Consider the following 22,108-nt stretch of genomic DNA (forward strand, 5'->3'; position numbering starts at 1 on the left):
AGGAGATAGCAGAGAAGGGAAAAGTTCAGCGACCTCACTGCTGGGCTTTAGTTACATTTAGAGCATCATGTGCTTTCAAAAAGGGGTATAAGACAATTATTTATTATCACCCACCGCTAATTCTTTGGTGATATGAAGCTGAAGTCAGCTATTCACCAGCTTCTTGTTCGTATTTTCCCGTTCCACCTTAAATGGTGCAGCAATTACATTCTGGTGCTTCAGGCGTTAACACTGCTGGACTATTTAGGTGGAACGGGAAAGTTAGCTAGCTAGCTACCGAGACAGCATGCTATCAGCGATTTTTATGCTTGTTATGAAGAAGCATATTATGAAGACCATAATGCATTGAAACAACATTAAACTAAGATAATACGATGGTTATCGTCATTTTTTAACGGAGACAATACTTACACTTGTGGGTTTCTTTGGTCGCTCGCGCAGCCATCTTGCCGGTTTTTCTTTTTTTCCCTCATAACACTCTGTTTGGAGTGCGCCTCTGAAAAACCTCCATTTGGAGGGCCATATAGCCCTAACCCTTCACCCTACCCCTCTATCTCAACAAAAATTGGGACACCCTAACCCTAGACGTGAACACGCAAAACAGAGAGCTAAGGGCTAAGTGGTAGGGGCAAGGGGTGAAATGGGATTGGGCCTTAGTGGCGCGTCCCAAACCACATACTAGCACAGACTAACTAGTGTGTAAAAACAGTGCATATACCATTAGAAATGCACTCATTAGTGTAGTAGGTAAAGTAGTGTGTGGTTTGGGACGTGGCATTAGATCAGCCAGTGAGACATGTTCAACTGCTGCTTTGCTGTGCTGCACGTTAGCTGTTCATGAAATATTTCCAAGTGAAAGTTTAAGGTATTTGTTGATTAAGGATGCATTTATTAAGATAAATTAATTCATGTATTCAGGTAAGCCGACGTTAGCTTCACATTCGCAAACTTTCATAATTCATTCTACGCTTAAGGCACCTCAGTGTAACTGCAGCACCATTTAAGGTGGAACAGCAATTTCAAATGAGAAGCTGGCGAATAAGAAGCTAACTTCAGCTTTATATATGTTTATGAATTTACTACCAGCTTTGGTAGCCACTTTTATTAGTTTTTGTAAAATCTCATCGATTGGAATTTTCTGAACTAATGGTAAGCAGGTCATACGGATCCAGTCCACTAATCCAGCTAATCATCTCCTTGTAGTGTTTTCTGGAGGCTGAATCTATAATGTCCATGTATCTTTTCATGCTATTTGTGGTCATTCTGATTTATTTTGCTTTTTATCCTTCAGCCACCTGCAGGGTTGTAACTGCAGTAACAGTGATGAAACAAGCTCTATCAGAGCACAGTGAGATTTACAGCTTGCCTACCAACATGTTGATGTGGTCTTCTTAATGACGCAATTGAATACTATGAACTGGCCACATTATTTAAGATACTGTGAGAAATGTGTCAATGTCTAACAGGCAAGTGCGCTGTTGAAATAGCATTCACCAATTTATTTATGCGAAAGTTTGTTGAGTATCTTGCTTGCTATGTCTGCTGTTTGCATTGTGTAACAAGTACTATATCTATGCCAAATTTGTTATAACTAGGTGACTTCACAGTCAGACCCTTCATCAGGGGACCCCTAAGAACTCTGCATTAGAGCACAGCACAGAAAACTGATTATGAGGAATGGTGTCCTGGAAATCTGCCTCAGCAGAGATGGGCATAATTTGGCAAATGACTGACAAGGAGGATTTGGGGATTAAAACCCTTACACAATCCCTCAACAATAGCTCGTTCAATTAAACCCTTCTAAGCTGTTTAATACTTCAAAATGCACATCGGAAAGAGCTTGCCAACAGGAAACAGCACGACAGTGACAGGCCTCTTAAGATCCGTTCTTAAAATTATTGGGGCCACCATCAATAAACAACTCAGCTAATGTGACACATATTTGTAACTTACAACAACAGCCTTCGGTAAAGGTTAATGGTCGATTTCATTTCTGCTTGAGTCCTAAAAACGTCCCTGAGGCGCCTTAACACAAAGGCATCATCACATGATACAGCTGCCCTGGGAACTGGAGACCTTCAGTGAATCAGATCTAACAGAGCTGGCTCTGACCTCGGAAGATTAGCGTAGGTTAACTGAGAAACTCTAAAAACACTTCTCCTGAAAAGCGAGCAGCGTTAGCGGTCAGCCGCAGCTAGAATATCGCACGAACTGGACGTCTGGACAAAATAGCTGAAGCTGTTTCTTCGGAAACAGTTCGTTAAAAGTTTGACTGGTTTAACTGACGCTAGCTCTGCTGAGACTGATCAACATCTGGCTGTTGCAAACTTCCCATTACAGGTTAGCCAACAAGCTAATTAATCGCGAAACGAATTAAACGCATTGTGGACAAGTGAAAACAGTAATAAGACGCACACCGAGATTTCAAACTGTTTCTTGCGAGCTTTATCGCTGGTTATTCATTTCAGTTAGCTCACTATCCACCACGTTAAGGCAGCAAGCTGCACGAAACACACCAACGCGTTACTACTTAGCTGGGCTAGCAACCAGCTAGCGCGTCGTCAGCTACAGAGATGTTGTAGTAAAGACCGAAGAACAACAACTGAAGTTTTGTGTCGCTCTGACGAAGCGGACGAAGCTGGCAGAGCTCGGTAAAAAGTTTAAAAGGAAACTCACCGCGGTGAACCGTCGCAGAGGGATGACAGACCTGGAGAACAGGGATGCTTTTTTCAACAGGCGAAAACAAGAGTGAAGAGTGAAAAGAACTCAACTAAAATGCGAAACTGAATCGAAAGCCTCCTGCTCTCTCTCTCTTTCTCTCTCGCCGCTGGGCACCAGAACGGCCTGATGACGTCACTCGCTGAACCATATACGCCCTCATGCAGCTCAGTGTGGCCTAGTCTGAGGAGTGGAGGATGTTTCACAGCTTCTCTCGGGACTGTTGAAAGAGTCAGAGTTATTTTTTTCATATCTCACTTTTCACATTGAATGTGAGTTTTTCTGCCTCCTTAAACATAGTGTCACCTTTCAGTGCATCTTATGTGAGGTGAGAACGACACAAGCTGAATACAGATGACTCCCTGCTGGACATGTAGAGCTAATTAAGCTATGTAAGTGTAGAAGCCATTAGTTCATGACCCATGTAGAACACTATGTAGGAAGCAGGAAGTATAATTAAATGGAATAACTTAAGGGAAATCCCAAGCATAGGAACTTTTTAACTGGCTTGCTTTAATACTTGCTCAGTTTGAAAGTGTCTGGTCTGGTAATATCCAAAGATTTTATCACCATTCACAGTGATTGGGAATGTCCAGATTATAATTCTAAATGCCCATGTTCCTGAGGTTTAGATGTCCTTTGATTAGGCGATACAACTAGTAACCTTTTCATAACTTTTTCACCTTTACAATATTATCATAATATAAAAAACAGTATGTGTATAAAAGAAACTATATTACTATAAAGTATCTTTTTAATATATACTGTTGTTATATGTTTTGAAGATTTGTGTCTTTGAAAAAAAATAATCTTCATTTATTTTCATTTATGGAATCTTGTTTTTTCAGCTTTTTTAGTAAACATGTCTTTAGATTCCCTAGATGTCAGACTGGGTGGTAAACTCGTGGTACTCTTGCTTGCACATAGAGTAAGAGGATAGCACTGCATCCTTTACTCAGAGCTGTGAAGCTGCTTAGGCCAAAAACACACTAAAACAGCGCCGAATGTTCCAGCCATTTCATGAAAATTTTTAACCTGAACATATACCAGCTGTGCATACCATTGTATAACAGGTTTTAAAGCAGAGACCTTTACTTAGCCTTTATTCATCCAAATGCCATGGCTATAATAATGCTCATTTCTGTTTGTGCCCTCTAGTGCCAAACTAACAGTAGCATATATTTACTTTCCTACAATGAGTTCATGGCATTTGAAACTTGAAAGACATGTAACTTTTTTTTTTACTTTGATTGTTGTAGTTTTACAATCAAACCTGCAGAATTACTGTAGGAGCATGTTAGCTACCTGCCAATGTGTTTGTTAAACACCACATTCTTATGTAGAGTATATTGACTATAGTTTTAGGCCTTTTACTTCATCTACACTCAATTTGTGACTGCAAGTATACTTGTATTTGAGATTCTGCCTGTCACACATGATCAGAATGTGACAATGTAGTGGGATTTTGTGATACCAGAGCTGTTCTGCATAAAAATCTGTGGTGAAACTGTTCAAATACATAAGCTATGCAAACACTGTTGGCATATGCACAGTAATGCTGTACACTAGACTAGCCTATTCTCCTTGCTTTCTCATGACATCCACACCTACGCAATCCTGTCGCTATTGTCTGCAGGTGAAGCTTTTGTTATGTTGGGTCAGAATAGTTTATGGCGAAACGGAGAGTTACCTCCCTGATGAAACTGGTAAAAAATACAATAAAAACGCAGTCAAAGTGGAAAGATCACCAGAACAGAAGATGCAGCCGTGTATTCTATATCATTTACTCTTGATCTTACAGTTTATTTAGAAATCTAAATCCGTTGTTTTGCAAAACGAAATGGCCCAGTTTCTGCAGGTCTGTGGTTTGAGTTTTAGGAATTGTGCAGTTCTTGGTTTCACTGACCAGTTGACACATGACTTTTAGATGTCATTTTAAAGCCTTACTTTGTCTAAAATATAATAAAGGAAGTCAGGACTCTTGAGTTATACTCAGAGAAAAACAATACTGCTTACATTTTTTAGACCCAGATATTTAGAAATGCTACTGATAGAAACATGTGGCACCACTGAGATAAGATATAACGCATGCTTTCACTGACATCTAGTGGAATTTTAATGCTAGGCCTCATTTCATTAAGTTTATAGTTCTGTGTTTCTGCATTTACACAAAAAACAGTCCCACTGCCAAAACAAGAGTGACATAATGTGATTATGTACATTATTATTATAAAAGCCAATATAAAAAAAAGGGACGGTATGTGAAATGCTAGTAAGAACAGAAAGTAGTGATTGCTAAATTCTGTGTGGTGTAACTGTACATAACATAAATACAATATTTGTTGTTTTAACTTATGAACTTTTTTTGTAAATATGCGCTCATTACAAATCTGACACCTGCTACGTGTTTTAAAAAGTTAGAACAGAAGCATGTTTACCAGACTGTTACATCAACTTTCCTTTTAACAACATTTAATAATCATTTGGAGACTGAGGACACAAACTGATCCAGTTTTGAAAGTGGAATATTTTGTCATTTTTGTGTTGTACTAGTTTTCAGCTGTGCAACTGCACAGGCCCTTCACTGTCATATTTCATGCTTCATAACACGCTTTCAGTGGGAGACTCTAACTGTCTGATCACGCAGCCATGCTGTTGTAACACGTGCAAAATGTGGAAATGTGTTAAATAAGCAATGGATGTCCATGAAAAAGATGTTGTCTAAAAAGCAACATACAACCCTGTCTCTAAAGAAGTTGGGACGCTGTGCAAAATGTAAATAAAAACAGAATGCAATGATGTGCAAATCATTTAAACCCTAATATTTAAGTTAAAAAATTATAACAAAGACAACATATCAAAGGTTGAAACTCCGTGAAAGACTGCATGGGCAAGTATTGCAACAATTCAAGAATAACGTTTCTCAATGTAAAATAGCAAGGAACTTGGGGATTTCATCATCTAGGATACATAATATCATAAAAATTCAGAGGATTCAGAGAAATCTTTGTATGCAAGGAACAAGGCCAAAATGTTGGATTGCTGTGGGTCACCCTCAGGCAGCTCTGCATTAAAAACAGACACAATTCTTACCCAGTTTTGGAAATCAGGAACACTTCTGAAAACCACTGTCTGTGAACACAGTTCGTTGCTGCATCCACAAATGTAAGTTAAAACACTACCATGCAAAGAACAAACCATAAAACATCTTTTTCAAAAAACGTCTTTTTCAGTGAAGGCCTCACATATTTCAGCAAGACAATGCCAAACCACATTCTACACTATACAACAACATGACTCTGTAGTAAAAGGGTGTGGGTGCGTAACTGGCCTGTCAACCATTCAAAACATTTGCCGCATTATGAAAAATATGACAAAGGAGACCCTGAACTGTGAGCAGCTGACATCCTATATCAAGCAAGAATGGGAAAACATGTCACTTTCAAAACTACAGCAGTTGGTCTCAGTTCCCAAATGCTTACAGAGTGTTGTTAAAAGAAGAGGCAATGCAGCACAGTGGTAAACATGCCCCTGTCCCAACTTTTTTTGAAACGTTGCTAGCATTAAATTCAAAATTGGCACATATTTTTCGAAAAACAATAAAATTTCTCAGTTTCCAAAATGGAGAAGGGTCTAACTGCAGAGCCGCAGATTTACACCTGCAGTATCAGGCCAGTGGAACGTATGCGCAGTAGGACAGCGCGATTGTGCCATCTAAGTCCTTATAGGAAAGTTGAGAGTTACAAGCTTTCGCATTCATATTTCAAACAGTGGCTGATCTCCTCATTTCTAACATCTCTGATGTAAACAGCGACTGTTTGTGCTGGTTGTATGAGTCGCCATGCATATTATCATTCAGGAAGGGATACGAATCAACTATTGGTAACCAGTTAAACCATAAGCTAAAACACATTACAAAACCATTAGAAACCAAAAGAAACACTTAATGATTTCTTTGGGGTTTTTCAGCAGGAAAACATTAACAAACTAAAGTTTGTTTTAGCCTAAAGCTTAATATTATGCTCAGTTTAAACCTGCCTAAGTTAAAGTTTTATTCCTGCGCATGTAATGTAAGTGTACACATAAAGCCCCCATATTGAGGGGTAAGTTAATTGAGCTATATGTCTACATAACCTATTAGTTTACCCAAGCCACATAAACTGTAGTTTGTGTAGAATTTACCCTGTGAATCTCTATATGCATTCAAACCAAAGTTTGTTTTAGCCTAAGGCTTAAAATATAACATTAGTCCAATCAAGTTTATCAGAAATTTATTGGAAACCCACATAAAATGACTGAATTGTTGGTCAGCCTAAAACTCGCTAAGAAAAACCGCATGCGTTAAATGCCTCTGGCTTAAACCTGCTGGAGTGAAACTGCTGGCGTGAAACTGTGGCTCTGCGGCTCTGCAGACTGATATTATTGCCAAAATGTGTATATCTCCTTCAGCATTAATAGTGCCTACACAGATGGGTAGGTTACCCACTCCATGATAGAGCCTGGCTTTTGAACTTCACACTGGGAACACTTTATTAGTTCCTTTTCTTCTTTGGCCCAGAGATAGGATTTGTGGATGCAGCAACAGGTGGTGTCTATTGAAATAATTTGTTAAAGTATTCTTGAGCTCATGTGATATTCTTTACAGAAATTTTCTTTACAGAGTTTTAATGCAAGGCCTTGCCCTTTACACACAGAGATTTCTCCCCATTCTTTGAATCTTTTGATGAAATTATGCATTGTTGAGGGTGAAATACTTGTAATCACTCATTGAGAAACATTGTTTTTAAACTGTTGGATTATTCACTGACGCCTCAACCCATGCTTACTCAAAAAACACTGAGGTGATCTCTGCTCCTTTTATTCCCCAGCATGATTTCATCACCTGTTTGAGATGTTTTTTGAATGTTCCATAATGCTCCTAGTGTAAAGTTGCCTCTGTCCTAAATGTTTTGGAACATATTACAGGCAATTTCAGAATGAGCACATGTTCACAAGAAACAAAGAAGTTGATAAGGTAAAACATGAAATATCTTCGCACCCTGTCCCAGCTTGTAACTGAGATTTGTTTTATTATTATTGTTGTTGTTTTTATTGTCATAAAATGTCAATAAAATATGGATTTCAAAATATACACTAGATATCATTTATGTATCGCATAGTGATTTCAGTATATAATAGACAAGCAAGAAAAATGTCCAGTACATCTTTGGAAGACTGCAGAGGAAAATGTGCAATAGACGCTTGACAAATAAATTGTCAATGTCATACAAAAAGCATATTGTGTTTTAAGGATTCATTACTATTAATGGTGTTTGTATTGTATGTGAATAACAACAATTGTATTTAAACAATTAAAAATATTTTGAAAGTAGTATTCAAATCTATTATTTGATAAAATGCCTGTTGTATGTTGAATAGAATTGCAATTACACTCAAAGTTAATTCTAGTGTTAAAGTGATTAAAAACGATTAACAGATGCACAGGTTCAAGTAGTATGAACTGTCATTACTGTTGAGTCTTTTAGAACAGGCCTCTTGAAGATTCACTCATGTAATGTATGATTCAGCCCAGCAGGTGGTGCTCTTAGTCTTCTGCATTATTTTGTACATTTAAAATGCATCACAACCACAATTTTAGCAACTTCTTAAGCACCTCTAGTGCTATTACCCTACATTTATAAAGAGACAAATATTTAATGACTAGAAAGGTTACTGCCACCATTGCAGGGTGTCTGTGGGTCCTTTAAAAGTCTTAACTTGTCTGAAATTACATTTTACAAATGAGGGGCGGAGACAGGTATTAAATAATTTAAAATTATAATTTATGTCGTCTTAAATTTTAGGAAAAAGACAGGTTTCGCTTGATTTCTTTTTGGAAAACATTTGACATCACAACACGCATGTTAAATAACACAGTGTCACCCATGCGACAGGGGCATGTGTTTTAACATGTGTTTGGTATATCATAACTGCAAACGTATTCTTAATGTGGCATTTAAAAGTCTGAATTAAATTTAGTCTTGGGATGCCTCCAGATAACCTTCATTAAGATATTTATTGATATTTAAAGCTGTATCGCCAAAACATCCCTCAGGCTCTTCTGATGGTCTCTGAATTCTTGTCTTTTGTGTCAATCATGAAACAAGAAAACCACTTGTAGTAATGTCTAATTTTAATTGTGCTTTAAAGCATAATTTCATTTTGTGCAATTGAAGATGGAGACATGCTATATAAGGTTTGCATATGAGGAAGTTCTGTTTTTTGTGTTGTTTATTGCTCAGATCACTATTTTGCACTAGTGTGTCTAATCTTTTGTTCTAAAAATATTTTTTTCCTGTCTAGAACCAATCTGTGTAGTTTATAATTAGAGCTCTATAGAATCAAGACATTTTTAACACATAAAAAGTCGGAAATTGATTCTTGATCAAATTGATCTTAAAAATGTGGACTGGCAATTCAGTTCAATCTAAAATCATTTATATAGCACTTTTTGCTGTCACAAAGCCTCAAATGAGCCAACCATAGAGTGACAATGGAAGGGCAAGAGGAAGAAACCTTGTGAGGAACCACGACTCAAAAGGGGAACCCATTCTCCTGTGGTCGACACCAGATAACAAAACAGTAATGCAATAAGAGCAATAAAAAAAATAAAGATTTGTCAACAGTGAATATGAAATAAAGAAAAGAAATGAGTCTGTTATTGGACAGAAGTATTTAGATTAATCAATAAAAACTGATGAATACTGTTACAAGCCTGTCAGAGTAAGAAGTGAGAAATAGATCTATAAACACTGTGACTTTTGTTGGAATCATATCATGATAAAAATGACAAATCAATGAAACCCAATGACTGTTAGAAGCTTATCATGATGGCATGTTAGAATGAGTATGGGAAGAACTCAGTATAGATATAGTTTGGTATGAGTGTGTGTGGGCACCAATGTCATCATCAGGGTGAGTGGGGCATGCAGGTGAGGCTTTCTGCACACTTGAGTAGGTGAATGGACATGGAGGAGGCTTTATGGTGGTTTTATTGGTCCGGTGGGCAGGTGAGCAGGGGCACCTGCTCAAGGCATTTCTTGTGACAGACAAGATGGGCAGTAGTCCAGCTTGGCAAAGAAACACACACACAGACAGTTTAGGATAAATAGGCCCAATAAATAGTATTAACAGAGTGCAAGAAGAAACTCCAGCAGGCTGAGCTGTTACAGCCTAATTAAGAGGGGAGAAAATTGCTACACCACTTTATAAAGGTTTTTCAAGGGTTCTGTGCGCTCTTTAAAAAGATGGTTCTTCAAGTGTTCTTTAGTAAAGAAAATGTAGAATCATGAACGCTCAAAGAAAGGGTTCTTTGCATCATGAAAGTGTTGATGGGAAATGTGCTGTAGATGGTTCTATATACAACCTTTTTGAAAAAGGTTTGATAGAACACTGAAAAGGGTTCTTCTATCGTTACAAGATTGACATCATAACAACAGAAGAACACTTTTTGATGTTATATAGAACCCTTTTCAAAAAGGCTCTATATAGAACCATCTACAGTGCATTCTCCATCAGTCTGAAGAACTCTTTCTATGCAAAGAACCATTTAATCATGCAAAGGGTTGTTTGAGTATTCATAGTATCTTATAGAACTAATTCTTTATAGAAAAAAGATGGTTCTCTAAGGGTTCTTTAGTAAGGAAAATGGTTCTTTATAGAACCATTTTCCTTACTAAAGAAACCTTAAAGAACCATCTTTTTTAAGAGTGTATGTATGTAGAGTGTATATAGTTCTACTATTGACAGGGTTCGAACATATTTTTGGGACTATTTAGAGCCATTTTGTTAAGTGCGTAAGGTGTACGAGAGGCCTGAGAAAGGGTACTGACTTGAGACAGGAGATGGTGTTCGTGACAAAGCCTTAAATTATAACTAGTCGTTTCCTAACCTGCAATGTACCAATTAACTAATGAACAACAAATTAGCCAATCAATTGATAAATATTTACATAGTTGCACACAGGTGCACATACACACACACGCAAAACACACACCCATGTGCATTAACACTAGGGTTAATGTGTTATAGAAGCACACACACATGCACACACACATGCACACACCCTGCCTACTGCACCGTGCCTCCACCTCGCTCTGCCTGGCTGCCAGTCTTGAGGCTGATGCCAGCCACTGATAGCTGGCAGACTGTCAGTAATTTGTGTTAATTGTGGGAAGTTTCCGTGGCTGGCGCGCAGTCAGCTGGCATGGCTGTGTGTGTGTGCATGTGACCCAGCAGCTCATTGAGCAGTTCCCCACTGCACAGCACGCCCAGCACACACAGCATGCTCAGCTGTCCGTCTGTGGAGCTGACCCAAGATCAGCCTTCTCTATCCTGACCCAAGGTGTTGGAAGAAGGAAAAAAGTAAAAGATAACATGAGATAAGAGAATCTTACTGAGGGATGAAACTCCCAGCACAATCACACACTGAACTTCCAAACTTTAACTAAGAGGCAAAAACAACTGCTCTTAGGTCAGTAATTAAAGAGAAATGAAAACTGAAGCCTTTGGATTTGTGGTGTGCCAGTCTTACTGAAACAGTAGTGAGTGCACAAATGAGCCCATAGTTTGTGCAGTCCTGTGTCAGTGTGCACTGTAGATGCTGCTGTGGTCCTTAAAGCAGGATGTAATGTAGTTCAAACAGGCAGTTTCATTTTTCCTTTTTCATCTGATTTTTTTTTTTTTTGGCTTATTTATTTCTTTGTCACTTAAGGAGCCCATATCTTACAATCTTCTTGTATTTTATTTTTTCCCTTATGGTCCATGTATGCTGTTCGTGTGGTTTTATGGTCCAAAAATGATTTTTACAGGATAAACATTTTCTAACCTCTCTTTATGCCTTACAGTTTACTCTGTTACTGTGCCTTTAAGACTGATGTATGTAAATGGGCTCTATTCTGATTGGGTGCCCTGTAATGCCCCTCTGTCAATTTGACGCCAGGCTGAAACACTCCTTATAACTTCAAAGTGAATTGGGCAGGGCGAAACAGTTGTAGGTTTTATAGGTGGGCATATGTAAATGAGTTGGTTCTCTTGGCATTACAGAACCAGTCGTTTCAAAACAGGCTGTTTTCATAGCTTAGTTTCCATATATGGACTGTAAGGACTATCGAGTGAAAGGTATGTTTTGAAACTTTAACAATGCTCACATATATATTAAAGTCCCTTTTTTTAAAAAAAGCGAGGCAAATACGCTTTTCTGACATAAACCCTTTAAAACTCATTTTTAAAGAAGCAATCAATTCTTGCTAAACTGAGATTGATATGTTTAACAAAGATGTCTAATAATCTAACACTTCTAAAAGCAATTCAGGAATGGTTCAGCTTTGGATAACTCATGAGCTGTAAATGTAATGTATGCATAATATCAACAATATTCCAAAGAAAGTTAATTAAAACATTCAAGGAGAAAAGATCCTCCTGTTCTATTCCTTCCTCTAAAATGTCCAAATGCTTCGTCAACACCAAAAAGCAGTTTTCTTTTGATGCCTCGTACACAACTACTGTTAATCAAGATAAACTTTATTTCAGCTCAGTCAAACCTCACTTATTTCCATATCTCCAAAACCACAATGAATCACCCTTTTACTGTTGGATGTTAATCATTTTTAACTTGCCACAATTGACTAATTAAGCTAATTAAACTAATTAAGACTAATAATGAAGAGATGAGAATGACATGGCCGTTCAAATTAGGCACAGAGCAGAACAGTCATCACCCCCCGAACTGAAACGAGCACAAATAGCCCCCAAACAAAAGAATTTATTTAGGGGAAGGATTTTCATTTAGCAGTTCAGAAAAAGTGGATCAGAAAAGGAATAATTACTCACACAGGGGAGGAGGCTCCAAAAACTCTCCCAGAACAATAGAAGGGGAGAATATGGGGGGGGAAATGAATTATACAGGAATTAAACAGTGTTTTAATTGTTAGAATTATATTTTTGGTGCATGCAATTGCTAATTACATCAACAGTGTTACCATAAAATTGTTATCTTGGAAAAAGATTTGCTTGTGCTTCTTAACCAGACAGCATTTTTTCTTTTTTCCCTCCTTTTTTAATGAATTAATTAGGCGATCACTGTAATTACTGTTTATATTGTTGTTAATGAGCCCAAAGGCAAGTGAGCAGCACTCATCCAAATTACACTCACTAGGCACAGAGCCAAAGAAAGGTCCAAACCGGGTGGTGGGGGGAGGAGGGGGCTGACTACTGCAACTGTATGCTGTACCAGCCAAGCAAGTTCAGGAAACTGCCAACTCATTCGTAAATGTACACACTGAATTCAGAACCACACGAGAGTGACTGTATTTTCATTATAAGACTTCTCTCATCCAGTTATCTCATTTTTTAATTCATGTTAACGTTAACCACAAATAGCCCTCTGTGTGATGCCGTAGGGGAACCAATACCGGTTCCCTAAAGATTCCTTAAGGTCTTTAAGGAATCAAATGTGGTTCTTGTAGCATTGTGCAAAGAAACATTTTGGCGCCTTTATTTATAAGAATGTAAGGATAATGTAAAATTTGATATTGTAATATAATATAATATAATATAATATAATATAATATAACATTAGATTTGTGGTTGTAGTTGATTTACTGCAAGATTTATGCTTTAAACTCAAAATGAGCTCTTATTTGCTATTCCAAACAGTTCACATATGTTTATTATGGACTCCATATATATAATGTACTTCAGAGGTCTTAAAGTCCAGTCTTAAAGGCCCAGAATCCAGCATAGTTTGGTGACTGTCCGAGCAGGAACATCTCTATTACCAAAAGTAAGGTTAAGGAGTAGAAACATATGTATCTAGGTACAGAAACGGATACATCCAGGTAAATGAGCACAACATGCATACACAAAATTAAGTTTCTCTTAAAACCATAGAACATGTCGTATGGGGTCAAGATTGCCAGCATTTAGTGTTTTAGAGATTGAGGCAATAGCTGAGCCCTGCATAAATGTATTCTCAGATACAAATGAAATATATAAATTGATTCCAATTAAAGATTAACATCTGATGAGCTCTATTTAGCTACTGAACTCTAAGGTTTCTTATGCAAGCTCACATGGGTACATTAAATTACCTGAACTTCAGAACACCAAGTGTTGTGATATGCGTTGTTGCAGTCTTTGCGTGTTCAGACAAGGCAGGTGTTTTGTTTTTTTTATGACTACATGTTTCCACACCAGCAGAAAAAAAAAGTTTGTTGACTTCAAAGTATATGATCAGTGCATTTTAGGCCAAAGAGAACAATGGGCCTCATTCGCCAACCATTCTTCTTAAAGCTTACACAATTTTCACAAAGATTCTGACATTCACCAATGTTTTCTTATTTGGGATTTGTTCTTAGGTAAGAACAGAACCTACACACACTCAAGAGTGCAAACAATTCTGCAGGCCCAATGAATATAGTTAAGTTTTTAAGTAGGATACCTAAACAAAGAGCATGGAGTGGTGGTTGAGGGGGGCATACAAGCTACTTCAGGTTATCTCTTCTGATAGTGACAAGCAAAATGTCACATTTGGTTGTATCTCCTGACAGCAGTTACTTGTATGATCCAGGTCAGGCCATAGAGCAGATACACACACACACACACACACACACACACACACACACACACACACTATAAGCAGCACAAAACCTGTCAGCTCTTTAATTAACAGTCATTTCCAGAGCCTTCTCTCCGGATGCCAGATTGAGCCAATCAGAGTGGCAGAGGGGAGCGCCGTTAGAACAAGGACAAAAAAAAGAGGCCAGGAAAAAGGTGGGAGAGAGAGTAAAATGTGGTAGAAGAAAAAAAAATACAAGAAAGGAAGAAGAAGCAGCACACAATAATGTAGATGTGCCATTTGTGCCCCCAAATGAAAAATTGAATTTAATTATTTTTGTATGAAATATTAATAAGAGCCTCACATTCACTTGCAGACATTTATCTAAATAGAGGGTCTAATTAATGTGTCTGGTGCCCTTATTATTCTTGGAGGGGGTCTACCACAGTAGGGATGGGCAGGAAGGTCAGTTTGAACTCAGACTGATGGAAATCATGCAGGGCCAGTGGACACGGGGCAGTAGGTAGTAGGGAGTGTGGGGTGGGGAGTGTGTGGTGGGAGATGGATGATGGACAGTCTGTAGTGGGCATTAGCGGGTGGTGGGCATTAGTGTGCAGTAGTGGGCAGTAGTAGGTGGTGGGCAGTAGGTTGTGGGCCTTTTAACTTGTGGAAAAGCAATTGTGAGCAAGCAAGATTTTAGCACTTTCAGTTGTTCTTTAATCTCCACACAGACTAAATATTAGAATGTCTTGAATGAGCTTTTTATAGTCACCCCTTCATCCTGTGTGAGTCTCCTAACAATAGTGGATAAAAGCAATGGCCAGCATTGCAGCATTGTAAGAAACTGCTGTTTAGATGATAATACACATATACTGATTTCCTTTTTAACAAGGAAATTTATAAGTTCATAAAGCATTAGGAGACAGGTGTCAAATTTTGAAAGAGGACAGTGAGTGAAAGGGAGGAACCTGGCTGAAAGTTAAAGTTCCTGCTTTCTATCTTTTCAGTTTAAGATGGTGCTTTATTGGGTTAACCAAAATGGTAATTTATGATAGAACTGCAACTGCAACAAACCACATATAAAACTAAAGTGCTATTAGTAAATTTATGTAGTTAGTACAAAGAGAGGGGGAAAAAGTAACACACTATAATGCATCATCTACATTGTCTGCATTATTTCAAAAATCTATGGATGCTTTGAAGTGTCATTGCCTACTAAACTGTTCACTGTGATCAGCTTATAAAGACAGGCCTAGTTTCAAACTTGAAATTGGTCACTGAACAACATAAGCAGCCAAAGCCCTTGTTATAGTCATTTCCAGATCCTGTTTCCACTTCATTTGTCCACCTACAGTATATTTGTACATCATCAGATATTTATATCCACTGGGCATGCAGTCTTTGATGTGTGAACTTAGATAATATGCAAACGGGTTGTAGTATTTTATTGCATTCATTTTTATTATGCCTTTCTTTTAACAATATTAACACAGTATTAATAAACACCCAAAACGCAAATCTAAATTTAATACATAAGCCTTATATTAGTTTGCAAATACCTCATAATCCCTAATGTGCTTCTTAGTAATTACATCTTTTCCTAGTTTACTTCCTGCCATTTTTCATTCCACAAAGTTTCAACCACAGAAAGTTTCAGTCGCAGAAACACAAAAGAATAATTATTCTATTTGTGTGATTTCAGCCGTATGTGATAAATGTCTGATCCGATTTGACTGAAAAAATTTGCAGCTTTGTAAAAGTCATTGTTTTAGGCTGAACTGTGCTACTGTGATTGCATAAACTTCTATTAATGAGGCCTTCAATTAGCGCAGGCCAATCAATGTGGTAATTGCAGTGAGGGACTGATGCAGTGTGAGGAATTGCTGCTTTCTGCCGCCCCGTATCGATTTACTTAAAGCAATTAAACGCCCTCCTACCGCAATGGAGCCTCAGTCCCCTGCCATCTGCTCCAAGCACACTGCAGCGAGGCGTACGAAACGGGCAACCAGAAATAAGGAAATGAATGTTGGAAAACAAAACAGCCAAGAACATCTGTAGAACGCTTACATGGGCAAAAGCACATACACACATATGTATAAGCTCACATGCATATGCACAGTCACACACAACAAACAAATAAACATATAATGTCCTCCTCTATACATGCACTGACACCCTGATATAGACATACAAGGCCAATATGAAAGTCTGGCACTAGATTTCTGTAGCACATAAAACTGTAGCTCATAAAACAGAAAACAGTTGTTTTAACATAATGTAATGTACTTAATGTACATTAACATAAGACATTTTTCTATGCAATTTTCTATCATTTATATTGGTCTGCTTTTTTTTTAAGCAGAAACTGGCTCTTAGAGTTACGATAGTTTGATATGACATTAGCAACTTCCACTTATAAAAGTATATTCCATGTAAAGCACCAGTTGAATCAGTATATAAATTAGTCATATATCGGCATAAAAGACATACACATGGTATACCTTGTTCATTTCTTCAGGCATTACAAAAGACGATAATGAAAGTCGCATTCAATGGCCTGCAGTGAAATTCACTTGGCTTATCATCACCTCTGGCCATACCGGGCTACAGTATGCTGCTGTGTATACAATAGATGCTGTCTGATATTGATTTTGAGAGCTTTTTTTCTCCTCTCCAAGATGTCTATTCCATTCGCCCGCAGCTAATCTTAATGTCTCAGTATAGGACATGTGGCCCACTTACAACACAGGCACTCGAGAGCAGCACAATGACATTACGCTACACAGCACAATCTCTAAACCACCATTTTCTGCTTTTCACTGAGAAAAGCTAAACAGAGGTCTAATTGTAATGACCTTCGTTGCTAAGGCTACATGGTAATTGGAAAACAACCCTGGAGTGTGTCCATCTTCAGAAGTGCCTCAGAGAAAGAACGAGAGGTAGAGAGAGAAAGAGAATTAGAGAGAGGTAGAGAGAGTAGTAGAGAGAAGGAGAGAGAGAGAGGGAACACAAACAAGTACAGTGAGTGAAAGAGGCTTAAAACTACACCTGGCATTGAAATAGTGAGAGAAAAATGGGAGGTTAAGAGTGCAGCAGAGAGAGGTTTATCAGTGAAAGGCAAAGTAACGGTGGACTTGAACCCAGAGTCACTGCACTGTTTTCAAAGTGCTTCTTTTTGTGTTAGAAATGTAAATACATTTTTTTTTCCTTTTCGTGTTATAAATACATAATTAAAAGCCCATTCTAACACTGAAATCATTTATGGGCTGTGCTATACAATCAGATAACAAAAAGGCAGGCTTACTGCACCTCATTGTAGCAGAAAATAGTAAATAATTGAAGAGTTCTGGATGAGTTAATTGACTGTTGTCAAAACTATGACTGACAGGCTTCTCAGCCAGTCACAATTGCCTCTAAATGCTTCTTGTTCTGTCAAGCAAAAGAAACAGAACTACCTCTCTTTCCTTGTATCAATTTCTTGTTTGGTTTTGTGGGGACTCTCAGGCACCCTTATGGGATTTTGAAGCCCCCTTAAGTGAAACCACATCGTCTTCAGGATAGTTTTTTCACTGACAAGAAATATTGAGCACTTTCCATAAAATACAACAGACTTATTAGTTACTCCCTTTATGTATTGAAGAATACATATACCAAAACATATATCAATATCAATAGCGGAATACATATTAAAGCACCTCTCTATACAGTATCCTCACCTCTTTGGCATGATTATGCATTTATGTCAGGCAGACAACCCAATATGGTGCTCTAAAGGCATATTGAGAGGTCTTTTTGATGGTAATGGCATGTGCACTGTCCAAGATGTATATGTATATGTTCATGAATATATAATTGTTTGCCCTCTCAGGTTCCTGAGAAAACATCTGCTTCTGCAGTATGGCAAAGGGAGCTGCAGCTGAATTGCACCTTTGATTGGGATAGAGTCTGCAATACCTTTTTCTCAGGTATGACTCATCAGTTCATTCATTTCAAGTTTATTCACACAGTTTATATCACCTCTTTGAAGCGATATCAATTGAAATATGTCGATAATCTATGCAGTCATATATGCAGTAACAAAGCAGTTGGAAATACTGCACTTTTTCGGACTTCCCTGATATATCTATGCTCTGATCTAGGGTAGTCTCAACATTAGGGATTCACCCTCCTTGTTTTTCTTACATGATGACTCTCTATTGTAGCTCGTCCTTCCACAGTGCAGATTTCTCCTTGCCACACTCATAGCTGCAAAAAACTGTTCTGGTAGAATCCTACTCTTCTAATAGTTTGTCTATTGCAGTACATGAGAGATCATGCACCAGGATTCAGGGAGTTACAGGCAAAACTATTGATATATAGTGTAAACATATACTTTTTCATTATTAGTACTGATTTAGAATGCATTTATATTACATTCATTATTACTATGATGATTTTTATTGTGATAGCTATTATTCTTAGTATAATTGTGATTACATTTATTACATGTTTCTCTGTCACGGTATTGGTATGTATACCCTTACAACACTATCATATATTTTCTGATTGTTTGTCTCAGTATCAGTCTCATCCTAATAAATAAAAAAGTTGTTCATGAAAAAAAGAAACAGAACTTCTCTGAACAAATCTGCAGTGAGAATGGTGGTGTCAGTAACTTACTTTAGACTAAGAAATGGTGGAAAGGTTTTCCTGAGGATCATACATCTGATACATGCCATCCTGATAATCTGGAACATGGTGCTGTACATATTTCGTTCTTTAAACTGAAATGTTTTGTGAAAAACCACACTAATAATACACTGTCAAAACTATGAACAGGTAGACTTGCTGGTACTAAAGTAAGCTAAATTATATCTGATACTATATCTGCTAAAAATAATTTTAATATGATTTCTAACCATAAATAATTCTACAGAAAAATGTTAGCAAACTAGTTAGCTTTTCTTAACATAGCTGCTGACAGTTATCTTGATAAATCAGTCAGATTAAACTGGACTGTACAGTGTAATTAAGCATGTGTAAAGATAATTATTAATGCACTTGAACACCTAGCTTCATTGTATTGTTTTATTAAAGATCTTGTGTAAAGGATGACAAGTCCTCCTCAGCACATCCACCTCCTCAGCATCTAATGTTGCTCTGACTCGCTCCAGCATTAGCTCATCTGAAGGACTAGCTTCAGGACTACTCCACCTTGTGTTTCTAAATTTTTAAATTGCACTACTGAAATTTTATCTGTTAATACAAGTGTTATACATGCTACCAGGTAACCTGAGCTAAAAGTTGAACAGGGGCATTAACGATAACTAAGGGAGGCAAAAGTTGTCAGAATTTCGATAACAGTCAATTCCAATATGGGTCTAAGATTAAGATACTATAAATCTTAAGATCTGATGTCACATTGGTGTCAGAACCAGGATGGCCGAACTACTCTGAACTCAAGGCAGATGGTGAGGAAAGCAGAGCCTGGCAAAAGACTGAGACAATGTGAATGATGCTGCAAGGCTCCACAGAGAAGAAGGCCTGGTGAGGCTCTATGAGATTGGGGGCTGGGGCTGATGAGGGGATTCTTGACGATGGCGTCAATGTCATCATGGTCTTTCGCCAGGCTTTGCTTTTGTCACCATCTGCCTTTAGGGGTAGCGCCATTCTCCACCTGCATCGGCAGAGAATAAAACACAGGAATAGCCATGCTTCTGCTGCAAGAAATACTCTGAACTGAACACACCAGCAGAAAAGACACATACACAACAACAAAACACTGGGGGAGGTCACCATTAGCCACATGCTTCATCCTGACAATGACCAACCCCCAACACAAAATCCACACCTCCCGACACAGCACAACAAAAGTAACACATTATACACATTACACATAGCTCTAACTAACAGACAACATAAATACAATACAATAAGTCCCTTTGTAGGAGGGCACACAAATACCATGATCCTTTGCATGTGGCCATCTGCATAGCTACGCCTCCAGAGTCCTTAGGAGCCAGTGCTTTGAAACTGTTTCAGTGTGTTCTCAGTACTGCTCCTGCAGAATGCTCGGCATGAGATGCTGTTTGGGACAGTTTAGATTAACCTTGAATTTGCAGCGTTATTTAATAAGTGGCTTATTATAAGAATTACAATGAATTTCATGGTAACTATCATCAAATTAATATTCAGGTTATGTAGAGTGTGCACCCACATACAGACCCATAGAGTTTAAGAGGTTAAACTGATTTATTCAGTTGCGTGCATTTAAAAGGGTACTCCAGTGATTTTCAGTCTTTATCCACTGCATCCTCAACATATGGTCGATTACCACAGATAATTAATAATTTGGTGCATTCCCCTGTTCTTAGTAAAAGAACAAAGACCTGTTGACTCAAAACACACCTTCAAGCATAATAGAAACCAGTACTTCAGCTTTGCTACAGATGTGGTAAATATAGATATGGATGAAAAGTGCTTGAATATTTCTTTGAAAGAAGCAGATTTACATCCCACTTTATTACTGGCTTTAGGGTTTTAGAGACTTCTAAGGCACGGTGTATTATTTTCACCCCAGAATCATGTTAAAGCAGTGTCTGATGATTTTTAGAGAGGCTAACAATCAGTGTGTCAGAAACGTAGCAAAAGAGGAATAGCAATGTTTTGCATTGGACCCCTTCATATGCAGCCTTATTAAGACACTTCATTCCTGAAAGTAAAATGAAGTTGGGAAAACTCTCCCACCTTTTTCATTACTGCACTTAAACATACGAATCTATTGTACTTTTCCTAAATTCAGCTGAAGATGGTGGTCTGCCATCCCCTGCTTTAAGATTGGTACAAAAAGCCTTAACAGGCCTACAGAAAGAAGCTTTCACAGGCACAGACTTTGCTTTAAAGTCTTGAATAAAGCAAGTTTATTAATCTGCAGGGAAAAAAGTGAGGGGTGGAAAAAGAAAGTGGAACGAAAGCACTTTTGCCTTTCTTTTTATTTCGCGAAAAGCGTGAGCGAGAGGGAAAATCAATTACCAGGCCCACCTGAATATTATTCCTCGCTCTATCCCTCCTCTCTCTCCCCCCCCAAAAAAGAGAAAAACTAAATTACTCAGCAAACTTATCGCTTGCCGTGGCAAGACTGGTATTAAAGAAAACAATCAAGGCGTCAGGATTAATCTCTGACAGCCGCCTTATCTTTAACTTGCACCTTTGTTATTTTCTGATGAGCTGCTCCTTTCTGCGCTGCCACATTGTGCCATACCTCACTGCCTCCTTTCTCCAGCTCCCCGGGCCGCCGCGCAGGACCTTTTCAGTTTATTAAAAAACCTTTATTTGTGAAGAACAAAGAAGAGACGAAGGCAAACAATAAGGTCAGGCAATCTCCTTTCTGCCAGCACTCTCTCCTCTCACCTGATATTTGGAGCATTATCAGTGTGTGTGCGTGTGTGTGTGTGTGTGGTTGGGTGTTTGTATGTGTGTGTGGTCCAGAGGTAGAACCACTGACAGAATCACTCTCCTGTAGGTGATTGACACATATCAACCTTCAGCGGAAGACCTTTCTATTGCTCCTCATATCAAAAGGCCACGGCTGTCTCTCCTCACCACAATGACGGCATGTCAGACTAAATGTGAGAACGCCCCCCCCACACACATATACACACACACGCACACACACACTCCCCACACATACACACAAATGTGTAAATATGTAGACACGTAGATTAAACAGGCATGGCAGGAGCTGCATTTGACCCCATGGCAGTTTTGACTTTATCGTTTTTAGACTTGCAGTCAGAATTGAGGAGCTGCTGTCAT

The 22,108-nt window shown here is 38.2% G+C and overlaps 1 protein-coding gene across 3 annotated transcripts in view; it reads right to left on the reverse strand.

Moving 5' to 3' along the window:
* ncalda (neurocalcin delta a) overlaps nt 1-2,815 on the reverse strand; it is a 45,396-nt gene extending 42,581 nt beyond the window's left edge. For all 3 annotated transcript variants that reach the window (XM_036585122.1, XM_036585138.1, XM_036585103.1), the window contains exon 1: nt 2,677-2,815. The gene's annotated coding sequence lies outside the window, so the exon portion shown is untranslated. The remainder of the gene's footprint in view (nt 1-2,676) is intronic.
* Nucleotides 2,816-22,108: the final 19,293 nt, after the last annotated feature.

The sequence above is a fragment of the Colossoma macropomum genome, unplaced genomic scaffold, assembly GCF_904425465.1.
Source record: "Colossoma macropomum unplaced genomic scaffold, Colossoma_macropomum, whole genome shotgun sequence".
NCBI classification, from domain to species: domain Eukaryota; kingdom Metazoa; phylum Chordata; class Actinopteri; order Characiformes; family Serrasalmidae; genus Colossoma; species Colossoma macropomum.